Below are 12,065 nucleotides of genomic sequence, written 5' to 3'. Positions count from 1 at the left end.
TTGCTTCTCTTTTATCTTTGATAACCTTCTTTCATTAACATATTACGAGATTAGGGTTTCATCAATCTAAAGAACATCTTCAAATTCCAACATTTTTTGATCCTATGGCTCTACATGATTATTTTCTATCTTTGTGGGTTCAATCTCCTCTATCTCCTATGCTAGGGTTTCTTCAACCTCTATATTCTCTTCCTGAGGGTTAGGTTTTGAAGTCAAAACCCTACCATTTCTTCTTTTCCTCCTCCGACTAGTATTATCCTCCTCTTCTGATACTTCTATGAAATGATTTCTTACCAAGAAACTTTCCCAATTATCATTCATTTTATTCAATTTTGAGTTAGTAAGAATTTTGACTAAGCCAAAGTGATAGAGAGCTCTACCAATATTTCTAGAATTCCCTTGGATATTAAATGCCATCTTCTTGAAACTAATGATTAAATAATCGGCTAAATTTATCTCTTTTCTTTCAAAAAGTGCATCAAATTTCTAATATGATAGAAAATAATGGCTCCATACCTGCCCTCACAAGTAATGAATTTTTGTAGGATGAACAACATATTCCTCCACCTTCTCTTAAAATTTGATACAGATATAACCTTTTTCCAACTTGTAATGTCCATATCATGGTTCTTGATTAAATTTCTCTATGAATAATCTTTGAGATGCTAGAACTTAAACCAATTTTCACTAGTTCCTAGAAGTCCTATAGCTTTAGCTAGGAATGAATTTGTCACCTTCAGTATAATGTCCCCATTCTTTGCTTCAATTGCATGAAAGGCTCTTACAAATGCCCTTGTTACTTATATGTCATAGCCTTGAAAATTTTCAAATAAGGTAAACCATCCAACCCTTTTCAATTGTTTCTTGCACCTGAGGTAAGCCTCTAAGAATTTTGCACCCACTAATTTGAAGTAAATGACAACACCCATTGCACATGTTGGAAATTTCGGGCTTCAGAATGCACTTTTATACTTTGGGTGCATGGATGGTTATGGTATAATCAAGGAAGGTTAAAATGGTTTCAGGAGAATGGATTGAGAAAGGTGGTGGGTTATCATATGTATAGATGATGGTAGGTAATGATATGATTGTTTAATCATGCAATATTTACATAATCACTTAATAAAATATTAATGATTTTATAAGTGATTTGATAATGAATTCAGATTATGGGATTAAGATTATTAGGATTCGTGGGATAGAAAGCATGAAAAATAGTTTTCCATCATTAATTAATATTAGGATATCTAGAATAGGCCTCTTTTATTGAGCTATATTGAAAAGTAATAGGTAAGTCCAAATATCCTAGGCCTATAGTTTTAAATTAATAAAATTGACTAATATGCATTGCTTGTGTTACCTGTCAAGATGTCCCAGAACTACTACCTTTTGAAATTGATAGTTTCTTGTTGATGTGGAAACAAGACCATGACTATTGCTTTAATGAAACTAGCTAGCTATGAAATTTTTCTCTGCCTACAAAATTTTATCAGTTTGAGAATATTGAGAAATCTGATTCAAATCTTCTACAAGGAGGCTATTGATGTTGTTGGAAATGATATTGATTTTTATTAAAAGAGAAACAAATTCTTCAAACTGATTAATTTGAATAAAAAATCTTCAAATTGAAAAGGAAAGAGGGGAATTCCAGGCTACCAAGAATCTTGGTTTTCAACTAGGATTTCTTGCATAGTTATGTCAACATACTGGTTTTCATATTATACTTTATATATATATATATATATATATATATAGATATGACAATTGGTGGTGAAGGAGAATGATCTCTTTTTTTTGCCAGCTTCAACTTGGTATTCTGCTGCAAATTTTGAATGAATTCTTCTCTTGTTAAGGGCTTATGATATACTTTTAGTCTATTCCCAATAGCAAGAAAAGTGATTCCTTCTTAGTCAATGGTATTAATTCTTATTGCTCCATTATCAAAAACAATTTCTACTTCATAGGGGCCTAACCAATGTGTTTGGATTTTCCCTTGAAATTTTTTAAATTTTGAGTCAAACAAAAGGGCCCAATCACTTGGTTTGAATTTCTTAAGCTTGATAATTTTTTCATGACATCTTGTCCTTTGTTACTGAATGATGTTTTTATTTTGAATGACATCTTATCTGATCTCATCTAACTCATTGAGTTGTGCCATTCTTTGTTTTTGGGCTTCAGAGAGATCTAGCCCCAATTTTGTTGTTGTACAATATGTCCCCACTTGGAATTCAATAGGAAGTAGAACTTTCTTTCAATAGACAAGATGTGTCCAGTGGTATTTCTCCATGTGGTATGGTATGCCCAAAGTGCTTTCAGAAGTCTTTATTCCCAATCTTTCCGATGTAAATGCATAGTCTTAGTCAATATGGCTTCAAGAACTCTATTTGTAGATTCCACTTGTCCATTGGCTTATGGATGATATGGAGTGTATTTGCAATGTTTGCTTTTGTACTTATTTATGATATTATGAACAAGTTTGGATGTGAATTGCACACCTTGATCTATTACAATTTCTCTTTGGACACCAAGAAGAGTGAAAATATCCTCAAAAAGAAATGTAACAACATCATTTTTAGTAGCAAAATTTAATGGCTTAGCCTCTACCCATTTAGTGACATAATCAATGAAAAGAAGAATGTATATTTTTTTCTTGGAAGCTGGATTAATTAAAACTACAAAGTCTAGAACCCATTTTTCAAATGTCTCTATTAGTACCTATGGTTGCAAACGAATTTCATCTGATTGAATAAGTTTCTCCATTCATTGACAACTATCACATTTTTTGACATATTAATTAGCATCCTTAACAAGAGAAAGCCAATAATATCCCAATAGAAGGACTTTGTAAGTAGTTCTCCTATCAGTAAAATGTCCTCCACAAGGTTCATAGTGACATGCTTTAAGTATATTGGGTACTTCATATTCTCAAACACATCTTTTTATGATTAAGTTTTCTCCTATTCAGTACAATTCTCATTCTATCCAAGAATGAGGTGCACTGGATTTGATAACTCTTTATCTTTCATTGACTAATAATTGAGGAGGAAAATTTCCTGTATCCAAATAATTAGTGATATCTCCAAACCAAGAAGATTTAGTAAATATTGAAAAAAGATGTTCATTAGGAAAACTATCCTTTATAGGAACCGTTATATTAATATTTTGCATCCAAGAAAGAAATTCAACAACTGTATTTTTCTTTCCAAGTTTGTCCAATATAGCAGTGTTGAGTTCTTGTAATAATAAAACCCATCTAGTTATTCTACCATTAGTTATGTGTTTATTCGTTAGATATATAATGGAAAAATGATAATTATGAATAAAAGTTTCATATCCAATGATATAATGTCTAAGCTTATTAATGGCATGAACTACTGCCAAGAAATCCTTTTTAGTGATTGTATAATTCAACTCTGTAGGAGTTAAATTTTTGCTTGTATAATAAATTTCATAAGGAGTTATATCTATTTGCTGTAATACAACCCCTAAAATTGTGTTTAAAGCATTAGTAAAAATATGAAATGGAAGGGACCAATTTGGCCCTCTTAAGATAGGAGCTATAGAATTTTTCTGTTTTAATGAATTAAATGCTAACTGACATGCATAATTCCAATGAAATTCACAATATTTGGTGAATAGTTTAAAAAGTAGTGAAGAAATTGTTGTGAAGTTTTCTATAAATATTCTATAATAACTTGTAAATACAAGAAAAATTCTTACATCCTGTTAACACTTGGGTACTAAAATTTGGGAAATGAATTCAACCTTTGTTGAGTCCACCTTGATTATGAGACCTAAACTATAATGCCCCAAAACAATACCTTCATTAAACATCATAAATATTTTTTCATTAATTAATGAAATGTTAGTTTCTTGACATATAATAAGGACTTCCTCTAATCTTTCTAAAGATTCTTCAAAAAATTTCCATAAACTCTAAAATCATCCATATATACCCAAACACAATCATGGATCAAGTAAGAGAAAATACCTAATGTTTCCTTTTGAAATGTAGCAGGTACATTACATAATCCGAAAGGATGTACTCTATAAGCATATATTCCCCAAGGACATGTGAATGTTGTATTATCTTGGTCTTCTAGTGTTATTTGGATTTAATTATAACCACTAAATCCAAAAAAAAGGATTTCATTTTCCCCTATGTTATTTCTTTGTAGATAGTTCTAGGCTCGAGAATTGTGCCAAAGCATCTAAATAAGGATTTACTTAAATGGATGATCAATGAATCAAATAATTCACATATTCATAAACTAGTATCTTAAAGATTTCTCTAAGTGCTGATTCCAGTACTAACAACATGCAATCTTTAAATGTTTATGATAGATGAAAAAGAAGATACATGATAATTAGGTATCCTTCCTGAATATTTATATTATCAAACAAAGCAAAGGCGTATAGAAAGATTTCTATAGCTAACACTTATACATTTGAGAGATTATAGAAGGCTATAATTTAATGATGTAGAGGTACTAATTTAAACAAATTGTTTAATTAGATAATCTCAGTGATGATAATAACTTTGCAGGGGATATCAGGGAGGTCAAAACTCAACCTAGCCTTACCCAATACTTCTAAATTGCCTCAAATATACGAAGAATAAAAAAAATAATTACACAAATGAGACTCACATGAACACAAATTTTGTTATAAATTGAAGCCATAAGCCTTTGATTATCTTCAAGATTTACAAAAATACAATAATGTCTCTGGTTTTATCAAAATATCAACCCTTCTTACTTCAAAATAGAAAGTAATTATAGAGTCTTCTTAGAAATATCTAATCCATTACAATCTTTTAAAATAAAATAAAGCTTTATCCAAAATGATTTGGATAATTCTAATCAATACAACTCAAAATACAAATTATGGAATTGATTTAGTGGAATTTTCACACTATTCGATGACCTAGTCTCTAACTGCTACCATTAAATTTGATTATGTTGATTTCGCTTCTGTTGCTTTACTAAAATCCTGTCTCTAAACCCGCTTTTTGACCACTTAATAAGTTCGTGGAAATTTTCCCACTTATCATCATCTGGATATGAAATTTTTATTACTTTTTTATATGTTTCATCTACCTCAGTGTATTTTTCAAATGTGGGCTTGATTACAAAAAGATGGAGAATTTCATATGAAATGAATAAATAATTTTCTAACCCTTGGAGAAGATTTTTGCCACCAACATTTCCTTTTACTTTAGCAAACTTGGAGAAGTGTCTTGATATATCGTGTAGTTTCCTCTGATAATCTTCCTGTTGGATCAATTGGCCATGAGAATATCTTAGTGATGGGAGTCCATTTTCCTGCAAAATAGAAAACTTTTTATGAAACTTCTTGATCTGAATTTTTAGGTTGTGGCATTTGTTTTCTAGTTGTACCATAAAATTTCTCTTTGTCAATACTTTTCTCACTTCAAGGACTGCATCCATCCTATCTTCAATAACCATTTCTTCAAGTTCTTCTTTGGTTTTTGAATACAAAACTTTGATAATCGTTCTTGCTTCTCCTGGTTTGTTGTCCAGTTCCTCTTTGATCTCAGAAATAACTGCTTTATCTTTGTGCACCAGCTGTTCATATTCAAAAATAATTTATATTGATTTCCAAAAATCTGAAATGGTTGAATTTATGTCTATCCATATCTTTTCTTTAGCTTCTGCGAGATTCTATGCATTGACTGATTCATCCATATATTTTCAAGTTGTTTAGTGAGCTTGAATATCTTTAGTACTTCTGCAAGATATGCATTATCTGCCTTGATATTATTATCTTCTTCCTTTTGTAATGATGCCTTTAGTTTCTCAATTTCAATGTTCTTTAGTGATAGATCTCCCATAGCTTTAGATAATTGCTCAGTTGAATTCCTATTGTCTGACCCTGTTTCAGCTGTAGAAGTCCCTATATTGACTTGCTACTCTCTCTCCTTCAGAATTTTTTCCATGTCTGCTTCCATTTTCTGAATTTTGATGTTCTTCTCAATAATCATACACAACATATTCTCTTTTTCCTTCTCTAATTTCCCTACTTCTTGAGCTTGAGGATGCTCTGTTGTAGGAAATTTCAGTTGTTTCCTTAATGCTTGAATGTCTGCGTTTCTATTCTTAATAATTTCTTGAGAAACATTAACATCATTAGGATCTAATCCTAATTTGATTAAAATATATTCTAAAGATTTTATTCTAGTATCCTTTGCTAAATATGACATCTTTTCTAATTTAAGATGAGAATGAACATTATTTAAAGAAGCTTGTAGCTTTGAAGTTGCCATGGTAGAACTTGTCAAGGAAGAATAAATCATCTCATCAGTTTGTTTGTGTAGATCAATCTAATCTATGGGATAAATATGTTTTTTTGTCAAAAGAGAACATCGAAGTATTATAATCCTTTGTTGTTCTTCGACTTCAGACCTTTGCTTCAAGAAATGACAATTGAAATTGTCCTATGTTAGGGTCCAATGTAGACAATAGTCTAGTTTGAGTAGTAGAGGTCTTCTTCCAAAACTCAGAATAGGTAGCAGTCTTCAACATTTCATTCTTCTTCTTCATTTCTCTAAACCTAGAAAAAATTCTTTTCTCACCAGAAGAAGGGGAAGTAGATGGATCAAGAAATGTTTATTCAGTTTGTTGTTGATCCAGGATACTTTTGCTTATAGATGTATGGAAAGAATCACATGTAAAAATTGCAGCTTAACACAGAATTATAATGTGCACACAAGAAAATAAGAAGAAACGCATAAAAAACATGAAGGAAGACACAAAGACTTGATAACGGAGTTTGTCCAATTTGCACTACATCTTCGGGCCTTGCTCTATCAATGGGGAGGCCTTTATATTAAATGGCATAAAAAGAAGAGAATGCAATCATCTGATACATCAAAAGAGGGTTACACCTCCATTTTGAAAGATGGCTAAGAATAGAAGAATTCAGATGGAGAAGTGGGTAGCACCAATGCCTCTGTGGCGTTGAGAGGGGCTAAAAAACATCTAAATCTTGTCCAAAACAAACAAAATGCACTATCGGCCACCTGAAATCTCTCCTGCCTCAAACGACATGTTGAAATTACTCCCCCCTTGCTTTTTCCAATCATCGGATTTTATAGTGCCTTTGTTAGGACAAATCCCTCTCAAATCAAGGTTGTTTGGCATAAAATAGAAGTCGTTTGAATGGAAGGGTCGATGGGTGCAACAAAGCCTTCAAAGTAGTCTTTTTATCGTTGAAGCGATAATACACTAAAAACCTTGTAAAACACTAGAATCTGACCAAAAATTGTTTACCCGGATTTCAAAATATATCAAATCGGGCATATATACTTTATCGGGTCCTAGCCCGATATCGCAATTGCAAGTCACGGAGGTCCAAGGCCCTGTATATCGGGGAACTTTGCCGACTGCCAATCGCCAATATCGGTGTTGGCTGACTGCACCCCTGATCGCCGATGCCGATTATCCCAATATCGCCAACACAGATTTCACTGACTTGATCGCCCTGCGATCTCCGATCCAATCTAATCAGAGATCACCGATTGGGGGGTTCTGCTATGCTCCTTAAGTCTGCCCCTTTAGATGTGCCAATTGAAATTTTTCCTTTTAAGCTTAAAAGTCCATTTTTAAAGGAAAATGCCTCATTTTCCTAGGGAACAAAGCAACCTTCTTTCCATGATAACTTCATCATCCAGACTCGGATTGAAGTGTCGTTCACACTGTTGGAATCAGGATGGAGAGATCTACGCTCCCGTCATGGGTTGACTTCATTATGAGCACTTTGATTTTGGAGCTTTTCCATGCCATTGTATCTGAAGATCCACCTGGATCAATCCTCCCCATTGAGGAGCTTTTGGACCGCCAAAAGCTTTCATTAGTCAATTGGTAAGTGAGGGAATTGTTCCCTCACCTTTTCCTTCTCCAGCCATTTTGCCTTGTTGGGGTGCATTCCCTTAAAACCCACTCGAAGGTATTCCACATCTCCTCACTGTGAAGTCTTGGTCCTTCTGTCAAGGATGATGTCCTCCGGTAACTCATCAAGATATTCTGGTGCAAAATCATCGACTGTAGGAACTGTGCCCACCTCATCTGTGTCCATGACCAATGGTGGTTCATACAGCTTTAGGTTCTATACATTCACTACTGAGTACATCTGCATATACATCGACAAATCAAGACAAAAGGCATTGTTTCCAATCTTCTCCAATATGATGAATGGACCATACTAGATGGGTCACAACTTCTTCCCTTCTCCCTTCATCCTGTCCTTGCTGATGTGGAACCACACTTTGTCGCCCACTTGGAATTGGTGGTCAACTCGGTGTTTGTCATGTCAAGCCTTATAACGGGCTTGAATTTTCTCCAACTACTCTTGTACTGCTTGGTGAACCAATTGGATTCGCTGAATGAACTGCTGAGCTTTGTCCCTATCATTATGTCCACTAGAGCCATCTTCCCTTCCAAAGACCATATCAAAACGGTCCTTTGGTAGGGAACCAAAGCATGTCTCAAATGGTGAACGCTGCGTAGATGAATGCACTGCTCAGTTGTAGGAATGTTGTACATAGGGTAGATGTTCATCCCACAACTTGGGATGTTTCCCAAAATAGCCTCGTAACAAGTGTACCACGATGCGGTCTACAACCTATGTCTGTTCGTCAGTCTGCGGATGAAATGTCGTGCTTCTTTTCAATTTGGTGTCCATCCTCTTCCACAAACTGGTCCAAAAAACTCCAAGAAAGCGAGAGTCCCGATTTGACACAATAGATGTGGGTAATCCAAAATGGACCCAAACGTGCTGAAAGAAAAGAGAAGAAATCTACTCTGCAATAATTTTCTTTTTACAAGGCATAAGAATACATATCTTGCTAAAATGGTCAACGACAACATACAAATAGTTGTGACTCTTTTTAGACAAAGGAAAACCTCCTACAAATTCCATTGACACACTTTCCCATGGACGACTCCGAATAGGGAGTGGTGTGTAGAGCCCAAGTTTTATATTAGAGGGCTTTGAAACAAAACACATCACACACCCCTTTACATAGCGAGTCACAATGTTTTTCATATGAGTCCAAAAACAAAATCTTTGTACATGACATAAGGTCTCTTCGACACCAAAGTGTCCAGACACAAGAGAGGTGTGGGCCTCTCGAATTACATGTACTCTTTCCCCTGTGGGAATACACAATTTACCAAAGTGATACAACAGTTTCCCCTGCAAGTGATAGTTGTCCACCTGTGAACCATGGGTTAATTTTTCATAAACCTCCTTAAAGTAATCATCGTTAGCATATTGTTCAGCATAACTTTCAAAAGATAACGAATCATTAATAACAGAAGCAGAAATAGGAGGGCAAGATAGCATATCGGCCACCTTGTTTCTAGTGCCCTTCTTATACTTTATTACCAGATGAAACTGTTGAAGAAAACCCATCCACCTGAAATGATGAGATTGCTGCAACTTGGTTTGTGACTGAAGGTACTGCAAGGGTTGATGATCTGTATGGATGATGGTCTCCTTGCCGATTAGGTAGTGTTTCCACTTTTTCACACTCTGCACCAAGGCATAAAGCTCCTTGTCATAAGTGGGATAGTTTATCACAGCTTAAGAAAGATTCTGAGAATGGTAACAAATCAGCTTCTTTTGCCGCATTAGTACAACTCCCATGGCATAACTGCTGGCATTGGTTTTGATCTCGAATGGCTATTGGAGATCGGGTAAGGCTAAGACTGGCGCAGTGCTGATCTTTTCCTTCAATGTTTTGAAGGACTTTTGTTGTCTTCCTCCCCATTGGAATACCTGTTTCACACTTGTCAATGTGTGCAAAGGTGTTGCAATAATAGAGAAATTAGCAATAAATATCCTCCAATACTAGATTGCACCTAAAAAGCTATGGTCCTCAATTACACTAGTAGGCTTAGTCCAATTTACAATTGCTTCAACTTTAGAGGGATAAATTTTTAATTGACCATGAACAACAATATGACCTAGGTAACCCAAAGAGGTTTTCCCGAACTCAAACTTTGACAATTTTACAAAGAGTTTTTCTTTTTTCAATACACCAAGCACTTTCTTTACATGACACACATGCTCAACCCAACTCTTACTAAAGACAAGTATATCATCTAAATATACAAGAACAAGTTCATCAATGAAAGGGCGAAAAATATCATTTATGACCCTCATAAAAGTGGCTGGAGCATTACTAAGCCCGAATGGCATCACCATCCATTCGAACAACCCTTGTTCGGTCTTGAAGGCGGATTTCCATACGTACGGCTCTGTGATTTGGACCTGGTGATAACCACTACACAAATCCAACTTGGTGAAATAAACAACATTCTTTAATTGATCTAGTAAATCATCTATGCGTGGAAGGGGATAACAATTTTTCACCGTAATTTTGTTGAGCGTGTGGTAATGCACGCACATCCTCCATGTGCCATCTTTCTTTGGCACTAATATAATCGGTGAGCCACATGGAGAGGTGCTCGCCCTGATGACCCCTTGGTCCAACAATTCCTACACTTGTCTCTTGACTTCCTCCATCTCAATAGTTGACATCTTGTACATGCCAATATTTGGAAAAGGAGCATCATGATGCAAATGGATTTCGTGTTGGATTTCCCTCTTCGGAGGTAATCCCTTTAGTTCCTGAAACAACTCATCATAATTAGAAATTAATTCAGATAATTCCTGTTTATGTTCCTAATTGCAGCCCTGGAAAACATCAACGAATTCTTCCTCTTTTTCCCTTACAACCATAAGCATGCAACCCTTACTAGAATTCACCAGTCTTTTCATTTGTCCAGTGCTTACAAGGCTGGCATTGATTTTATTTTGATGAGTCCTTACTATATATTCTACCCCATATTTTGTGATTTGGTATTTGTTTTCATGACAAAAGAAGACTCCCTTTCTATCATACAGATATGGGCTCCCTAACACCATGCCACAGATATCTAGTGGTATTACATCCAATTCTACTTCGTCTACTAGCTTAGAAGCAATTACAAATTTGACCTTACACTGTTTGGTTACATTCAATTTTTCTTTATCATGTATCCATCCAAGCGAGTAAGGTTTCTGGTGTGGTTTTGTTTCTAAGCCAAGTTTCTTTACCAGGGATTCTGCAATTAAGTTTTCTTGGGAACCAGTATCAAACAAAGTTTCAACTTTGGTGTGATTTACAACAACTCTAATATGAAACAACTCAATTCTCTTTCGATCATTAGGAAGGGACTCATTTACAGAACTGGTGCCTTCATGAAATTCAGAATTAATAAGAGGTGTAAGAGTACCTTTTGCTCCCGATGTTGTGATCAATGCTTCATCTCCAGAATCTGACCCAAGGTCTTGCTGTGCCATTGCCATTGTCTTCTACTTCCATTTTCCTCCATACTTCTTTGGACACTTTTCTGGGTGTTATTTCCAACAGTGATCTTCATCGTGGCCTTCTTTTTTTCAATGATTGTAATACAATCGTTCTCCCACTTTGGCTGTTGCCGTTTTCTTCTCCTTTCCTTTCCATTTCGATTTTGATTTACCATTGGGAGGTTTGAATGGTGGCTTTCTAGACTGATCATCCTTTTCTTTTTTGCCCCTGCTCTCAATATGAATTGCCTTTACGCTGGCTGAGTCAATAGTGGTTAGTTCAAACAACAACAATGAATGCCTAATATAGTGATGCAATGAGCCAATATACTTAGTTACAACTTCAAGTGTATCAAGTGCAATATCCAAATTTAGTGCTTGCTTTCTAAACTCCTCTATAAAAATCTAAACATCCTGACCTTTGCCTTGCCTTAAATACTGCCAATTCATTAATGCTTTTTGCTTATATCCTAAGGGATAAAATGTTCCTTTAACATATAAATAAAATCATGCCAGGAAAAGAGGTTACCCACATTCCTATTGCGCTGCAATTTGCTCTCCCACCAAACGAGAGCGGTGCTGCTCAACCATAGAGAGGCCAGCCAAATCTTTGTCTCATCCTCTATGATCTGCTGAATCCTGCAGTAGAACTCAATCTGCCTAATCCAATTATTAAGCTTTTCTGCATT

This window comes from Pinus tabuliformis, chromosome 5_2, assembly GCF_031772625.1.
Source record: "Pinus tabuliformis cultivar Carrire ecotype Pingquan chromosome 5_2, CPIR1, whole genome shotgun sequence".
Classification (NCBI taxonomy): domain Eukaryota; kingdom Viridiplantae; phylum Streptophyta; class Pinopsida; order Pinales; family Pinaceae; genus Pinus; species Pinus tabuliformis.
Note: the sequence above shows the minus strand (reverse complement) of the source record.